This window comes from Arachis ipaensis, chromosome B03 (genome assembly GCF_000816755.2).
Source record: "Arachis ipaensis cultivar K30076 chromosome B03, Araip1.1, whole genome shotgun sequence".
NCBI classification, from domain to species: domain Eukaryota; kingdom Viridiplantae; phylum Streptophyta; class Magnoliopsida; order Fabales; family Fabaceae; genus Arachis; species Arachis ipaensis.
In genome coordinates, this window is record NC_029787.2 from 67791719 (window position 1) to 67799782 (window position 8064).

At 39.3% G+C, this 8064-nt stretch overlaps 2 long non-coding RNA genes across 2 annotated transcripts; both read left to right on the forward strand.

Moving 5' to 3' along the window:
- LOC107634467 lies at positions 3706-5007 on the forward strand. The gene is made up of 3 exons (XR_001618919.2): positions 3706-3884; positions 4493-4597; positions 4924-5007. It is a non-coding gene; the product is annotated as an uncharacterized LOC107634467 (long non-coding RNA).
- On the forward strand, positions 5100-6660 carry LOC110270187. The gene is made up of 2 exons (XR_002359410.1): positions 5100-5154; positions 6526-6660. It is a non-coding gene; the product is annotated as an uncharacterized LOC110270187 (long non-coding RNA).

The following is an 8064-nucleotide window of genomic DNA, read 5'->3' on the forward strand; positions in this document are numbered from 1 at the left end:
TGAAATTATAATTCCTTCCTGAATTTATAACATGTTTGAAAACTGCTTCCTAGAGACTTTAATTATGTAATTTTAATTCTCCTTTATTCCATTCAATGCCGTGATCTGTGTGTTGAGTGTTTCAGACTTTATAGGGCATGAATGAGTTGGAGATTGGAAAGGAAGCTAGCAAAAATAGAAGGAACACAAGAATTTGAGGAGATAACCAGCGAGAAGTGACGCGGTCGCATGGCTCACGCGACCGCGCGAAGGAGAGCAAATCGCAGTGACGCGGCCGCATGGCTCACGCGGCCACGCGGATTGGAAAAGCTCAAGCGACACGGAAGCGTGGACGACGCGAACGTGTGGCAAAGAAAAAAAGCGCGAATGACGCGTCCGCATGGATGACGCGATCGCGTGACATGTGCGATCTGCATAATCTGTAGAATTCGCTGGGGGCGATTTTGGACCTTATTTCGACCCAGTTCTCGGCCCGAAACAGCAGACTAGAGCCAGAGAATATGCAGAAACAAAAGACAACATTCATTCTACATAGTTTTCAATTTTAGATCTAGTTTTACTCCCTTAGGTTTCTTTCTCTAGGTTTTAAGAATTTTAATTTTCAATTAGTCTTAGCATTGGAACATTGAGAAGAGTTATTTCCTCATCAAGACTTCGTCATTCTAGTTCGTTCTCTTAACTTGGTTTTATTCTTCCATGTTCTTTGCTTTGTTCAATTTTGTCATTTGAATACTTTCATGATTATTTAGTACAAGGATTATTTCTTCCATTTTAATTTATTTTCCATTCCAATAATCATGTCTTCTTTTAATTCCCTTTCATGTGTTATGGATTTATTATTTACAATGAGTGAGTAGTTCCCTCACTTGATGGGGAGTTGATTGAAAGGAACTCTTGAGTTGGAAGGATTGAAAGAAAATTTGTAATTGGGTTAACTGTTGGATTATTATCTAATCACTAACACCAATCCCTTTGAACTAAGTGGGTTGCAACTCGTGAATAGATCTAGCATTCCAACCTGTTTGGCTTTCCTTTACCTAGTAAAGGATAACTAAACAGAACAACCATTAATTATAAATTAATCTTGAGATCATTCCATCAATAATAGAGATTCCAACTAATCAACTCCCAGTCAAGGGTTTTATTCATATTATTTAAATTTTCTCAATTTAATTTTCCACCTACTTAACTCAACTTCTTGGAACATCTGATTAATAAAATAGCACACTTTTCTGCAACTCGTTGGGAGACGACCTGGGACTTAAACTCCCAGTAATTTTTAATTTAAACTCTCTGTGACATATTTCTAAATTGATAGGCAAATTTTCGGTGAGTTAAGTACTATACTTGCAACGTAACTATTTTGATAATTTTTAATTCACCAACTTCTGTGTCTCATCAACACCGTATGGACCGATCCGCTGATCTACAAACTCGACCACGTCAAAATCAGTGGCATCAAGGTTGAAAGGCTCAATTGTTTTTTGTTTCTTGTTGGGAGGAGCACCAAAAGTAGCTGCGGAAGACTGCGGTGGCTCGGGCAGGTGAACCCTAGGAGTGGGAATTACCCTCCTCGGGCCAGGAGAACTAGGCACAGGTGGCTTCACCGGAACTTGGGAAGATCCCTCTCCCGCCACCTTGGCCGAGATATTTTGAGCAGCTGCAGTCTTCTTTGCCTTCTTGTAGGCCTTCATAGAATCTTTGTTTTTTGACATCTCCGAAAATACAGAATCGACCACAGCAATGGGTTACAATCACAAAAAGAAGAAGTAAAACTAAAAAGCAAGTATATAAACAAGTCCGACAGTACCTAAAACAGTTTAAACCAAACACGGGTCACTCAAAAAATTTTTTGTATCAAGATGGGGTGGTTTCCCCCATAAATCTTCAAGAACAACTACAAAAGCTCGTTCAACCTCGTCAAGCATCTCCCAGGTATAGCGAGACACTCTCACATTCTTTTGCCATTCTAGAGGAAAGGCAGGCTCATCATTTTCATCGAGAAAAAAGGGGCGGGCCCCCTCAACAGCACGGACTCGGATGAAATAATTCTTAAAATCTTTAAAAGACTCATCATACATGGCAAAAACTTTATGCCCTTGGGCCGACCTGAAAGAAACCCAGGAAGCTTTCTTTTTGGAAGACCCTCCGGGCTTGGCAGAAACAAAAAGATAGAGGAAAAGAGTCTGAGAAGGTGTTATGCCTAACTCTTGGCAAAGCAGCTGAAAAATCTTAATAAAACCCCAGGAATTCGGATGAAGCTGGGATGGGGCAATATTACAAGACCACAACAAATCGGTTTCGAAAGCAGTAAAAGGAAAGGTAATGTCCAACTGGCTGAAGAAATATTCATAGGCATAGAAAAAGGGACGCTCCCCCTCGACCGAAGTAGGAAAACAAACCCTCTCATCAGAATCGGGCGCTACAAGCTCATAATCCCTCTCCCGGGTGCTGCTACCACAAATCCTATGACGTTTCCTCAACTCTACACAAAAATTAGTATTCACCACAGAGACACACATCAAGACAAGGGAGTCCAACCAATCAGACATCCCCTCGGGAACTTTAGAAGACATCTCTACAATGTTATTGCGAGAAGACATGAGGCCAACTAATCCTACAATAAGAAAAGAAGATGGGATTACCAAAAAACATCTCGGACGAGGGGCAAAATAACTCGACTAGAAGAACAAACAGAAAAGGAAAACCCCAAGACTCAAACCAAAGTCCTGGGCATCCTTTGGAGGCAGTAACAAACACTACAAGAAAAAAGGCCTATCGGCACCCTTTTTTCTTGCCACGCTTTAAAAGCGTGCCCAAAAGTGGTCTATGGGCACGCTTTTGCGAGGGTGGCCATTGATTTGTGATTTGGCCACGTTTTTTTTTGCCACGCTTAAAAAGCGTGGCCATAGAGGGAATCGGCACGCTTTCCTAAGGGTGGCCATTTATTTGAAATTTGGCCACGCTTTTTTACTGCCACGCTTGAAAAGCGTACCCATAGAGAGAAATCGGCACGCTTTACGAGAGTGGCCACTGATTTGATATTTCCCCACGCTTTTTTTTGGCCACGCTTAAAAAGCGTGGCCATAGAAAGAAACCGGTACGCTTAATAAATGTGGCTATACCTTGTGTATTTTGTCACCCCAAAAAAACATGCCGATAGAGTTCCCTCCTCAAAAATTTAGTTTCCCACCTATTTTTCCCACACTTAACCTTTTTTTTTTGTAAGTTATCAATTTTTACTACCCAACAACCCACACTAATAACTTACACACTAAAACAAAGAAACCCTAAAAATTCATCTTCTTTGGCTCGAACCCTCTTGAACCCTAAAAGCTAAGGCGCTGTCAGCTTCATCGTCGCGATCGAACCCAGCCCTGGTCGCCTGTCTCTGTGGCGGTGCTGCTCGCCTCATCTTCTCGAACCCAGCCCTGGTCGTGGTGCTCCTCGCCTGTCTCTGTCGCGGTGCTCCTCGCCTGTCTCTATCGCGGTGCTGCTTGCCTCATCTTCTCGAACCCAGCCCTGGTCGTGGTGCTCCTCGCCAGTCTCTGTGGCAGTGCTGCTCGCCTCATCTTCTCAAACCCAGCCCTGGTCGTGGTGCTCCTCGCCTGTCTCTGTCGCGGTGCTGCTCGCCTCATCTTCTCGAACCCAACCCTGGTCGTGGTTCTGCTCGCCTCTCTCTATCGCGGTGCTCCTCGCCTGTCTCTGTCGCGGTGCTGCTCGCCTCATCTTCTCGAACCCAACCATGGTCGTGGTCCTGCTCGCCTCTCTCTGTCGCGGTTCTGCTCAGCCTCATCATCTCCAACCCAGCCCTGGTCGTGGTGCTGCTCGCCTCTCTCTATGTCGCGGTTCTGCTCGCCTCTCATCCCGCATCTAGCATCAAGGTTTATTTTTTCTAGCTTTATTGATTTTGTTTACTTGGGATTATGCTTGATGCGTTCTTTCAATGTTAATTCTCTGCTTATTATTCCATTGCGGATCATTTTCTGTTACTTTCTGGATGGTGATTGGTCATTGGTGCTGCATTATTGCTTTTACTTTAGGAGTTTAGAATTGTATGGAAAAGAAAACTGCTCTTACATCTACCTGAGATAGCAATTTTGATTTTCAAATTTAAACATCTCTGGAAAGCATTTTGCATTTAACCTGTTCATGATGAGTATAGCTTTTCTCATAGGAGCAATGATGAGCATGGTGGTTTTCTGTTCTTCATGCCTGATATCCTACTTTAATTTGATCTTGCCTGTTATAAATTTTAAGGCAAAATTGCACATTTTTATTGGGGTATTTGAAGGGTATTTTTTGCTTGTATTGTTATATAGAACAAAGAAGATACATTACAATTCTGAGATAAATTGAAGCTCCTAAGTATGCACTATGGATCTATTGATTTTTTTTATTTTTGTTAACAAATACACATATCATGTCATGTGCTTATTACTAAATTCTAACTGTGAATTTTAATTCTTTTCTCTCTCTTTTTCTTCTACAGTATCCTCCTTGTTACAAGGACATCAGTTTCTGGATCAAGGAATCATTTACTGAAAACATTCTGTGTGAACTTGTTAGAGGAATTGCTGGGGATCTTGTAGAAGAGGTAATTCTTTGAAAGTTCTAGTAAACCTTTTCTCTTGCATTTACATGTATGTGAATTATCAATGTTACTGTTTCCTGAATGTTCAATCGATTAAAAATGTATCTGGGCTGATCTGATCTGAGATTGAAAATTGGGGTTATGAAGAGATCTTTTGCAAAGCAAATTAAATGTTGTGTTAAGATGAGCTCTGAAACATCTTAACATTTAATTAGAGGATTTAAACTGACTGAATACAGGTTATGAAAACTCAAATGATGCTTTATTATATGACTATGGAGGATTTAAATTTTATGGTGTGTGGTATTTATATTTTACTTTTTTTGCAGACTGACACAACCTCAGTGTTGTTAAAAGCTATTGGGTATATCAGATTCCTTCAGAGTCAAATTGAGGTCATTATGTTCCTTCAATTCTCACATATTTGTACCACACATACACATTCCTTTACTAATAATCAGTTTTCCCAAACAACTATGATGAGTCAGTGATATATATATATATATATATATATGCTGCATGAAAACTGCTTGAAGAGGAAAGTACCTACTAGTGAACAGGTATGATTATTGCCCTCTTCAACTTTAATATTTTAATATGCTTAGTCACTATTGGTTTAAAAGGTTTTGGTTTGCTCATTGTTGAAAAAGTTTGCTTCTTTTTCTGCTTGAGAGTTTAGCCTAACAAATAATGGCTAATGCCTTACATGGAAGAAATTGTAGCAGATTGGGACTTGGGATTTGAAACATTGTTTTTGTTTTGTCTATAGTGTTAGAATATTTATTCACAAAACTTTGGAAGAATCTGTAGTTATTGTTTCGTGAGAGATATTAGAGATGTATGATCTATCATGATGTGGTATCTAGCCAGTGGTTTTTTCTTGATTCAAGAGTTTTTTTTCTTTGAATTAATGGGAAAGTAAAGAGATGTGGCCTACTACTGGTCCCCTTGTTTTCATGATTTGGCTGTCCTATGTATAATTAAGTTGTTAAATATCATACTCACAATCTTTTTTTGCCTCAAGAGGTTACTAATTCCCACGAATGAGAATTTATGCTGGCTGAATTGAGAATTGAGAACTGTTGATTATTGTTGATTGAGAATTTATGTAGCTGGCTGAATTGAATTACTGTTGATTGAGAATTGAGAATTGAGAATTGAGATAGAGGGTGTGTGAAAGAAAGAGATTTGGCAATTTAATCTCATTTTCGGCGGAAGCCGTTGATCGCGGTTGGGAATAAAGCGCTCTAACATGCCCACAACCCTTTTTTTTGTTGAGTTTTGACCATATATTCTCCTTTGTCATTTTCTCTTGCTCGGTTTTTCCCTTTTCTTTCTTGTCATTTAAATTTAATTACTACTATCCTGAGGTAGTGTAGCATTAATTAGGGAAAAGGAATATGGATTTTAGTTATAGATGGGTTGCTTACCATTCAGCTAAACCAATTGCATGATGATGATGCACTTGTGAATTGTAGCATTCTTTTTAGCTTTTAATTACTTGTTACCTGTGAGTCCATTTTACACCATCTCAACATCTTCCGACTTGCTTGTTATTCCTCGCCTCTTTCATTTCTAGCTGACTCAATTTTGACTCCACACACCAAATCTGCTAATGGATAATAATAAAAAACAAAATGTAACCAGAATTCTGAAAATTTTTTACTCATGTAAATGTTTGTTCCTCTGCTCCAATAATTTGAAATTTGTGTGAACAGCTCCTTTTGTGACCATGTATAGGGGACTATTTCTTTTGTGTTTGATATGTGTTTTTTATTCTAATGGCTGAATATGCAATGTTGTGGGATATAATTAAAGTTGCTTTGCCATTTTCATGTTTAATCAATTTGGATTTGGAATTGGATTTGTTGGACTTAATTGAAGTCGATTTTATAACATGTACTAACACAAGATTATTTAAAATTCTGCAGGGCAGTGATAAAAATAATGGAGCTCATAATGGATGATCACACTACTCATGAAATTTGATATTTTGTAACTAAGTATATAGAAGTAGATATGTGACACTTGTTGGAATGACAATTCTTATTTACTTGTTATGACTATTTTTTGGTACTTTGTCATCAAAACCTACTTTTATGGTGACAATTTTATATGTATGTCTTTTTCTATGGGAAAGTTTATATTTGTTGGATTAGTTCAATATATATAATTTTATTTTTGTCTATAATTTTAAAATTTTATATGAATTTTGCACGAAATATTAGGAAGATTAATAAAAAAAAAAAAAATTCTGACCAAACTTATGGGCACGCTTAAAAAGGGTAGCTATACCTTAATTTTGGGCTCAACAAGCACACTTAATAAGCGTGGCCATAACTTCGCAATCGGCACGCTTTAAAAGCGTACCCATATCCTCATCTACTGGCACGTTTTATAAGCGTACCCATATCCTCATACGTTTACCCTATTTGCACGTTTAAAAAGTGTAGCCATATCTTCCCCTATTGGTACGCTTTTAAAGAGTACCCAAAGCATACATTCTAGGACGTTTTAAAAGCGTGGCGATACGTGCATTTTCGGTACGCTTATAAAACGTACCGAAAGGTTAAGGCCTATGGCCACGCTTTTAAGCGTGGCAAGAAAAGAAAGCGTGCCAACAAAAAAAGCGTGCCGATAGATCCACAAAAGCGTGGCGATAGAGCAACTGGCACGCTGGCAGATGTGACCCTTTCAAAAGCGTGCCGATAGCTCAAAAAGCGTGGCGAAAAGCTATCGGCACGCTTTTTTGCACTTTTCGGCACGCTTTTAAAGCGTGGCAAAAAGCGTATTTTCTTGAAGTGAAAACAAGGTTTCAGGAAAAATCCACAGCTTACGTCCCGGCATCTCTCAAACAAGAAAATAAGATTTCAAACAGCAAACATTTTCATAGGAGAAAGATAAAACATAAAAGGTCATCAAAGCCACTATCTTTTTACAGTCTATCAGCAAAAAGCATCGCCAACATCAAACATGCTAAGCGGAAATCATCAAAGGCGCAACCTTTTTCAAAATCAAACAAAACCATCATCAAAACAGAAAACGGTGATAACATGCAAAAGCCCTAAAAGTATCAAACAACAGGAAGTCCATGGTTGGACTCACAACCTAAAGAAAGCCTGAACTCTTGGGAAAAGCTAGTCAATGCCTTCTTGGCAAAGTTCTTTCCACCTCAAAAACTGAGTAAGCTTAGAGTGGAAGTCCAAACTTTCAGACAGCAGGAAGGTAAATCCCTCTATGAAGCTTGGGAAAGATACAAGCAATTGATCAGAAGGTGTCCTTCTGACATGCTTTCAGAATGGAGCATCATAGGTATCTGTTCACACCCTGGGTCGAGCTATCCGACCCGGGATGTTCAGTAACAAAGCGATTGACCTCTTCAGGTCAGGCTATCCAACCTCTTCTCAAAAGAGGTCGGCCAAATCGACAGGAAAGCCCAGTAAAGGGCCCAAATAGAGGAACACGACCCA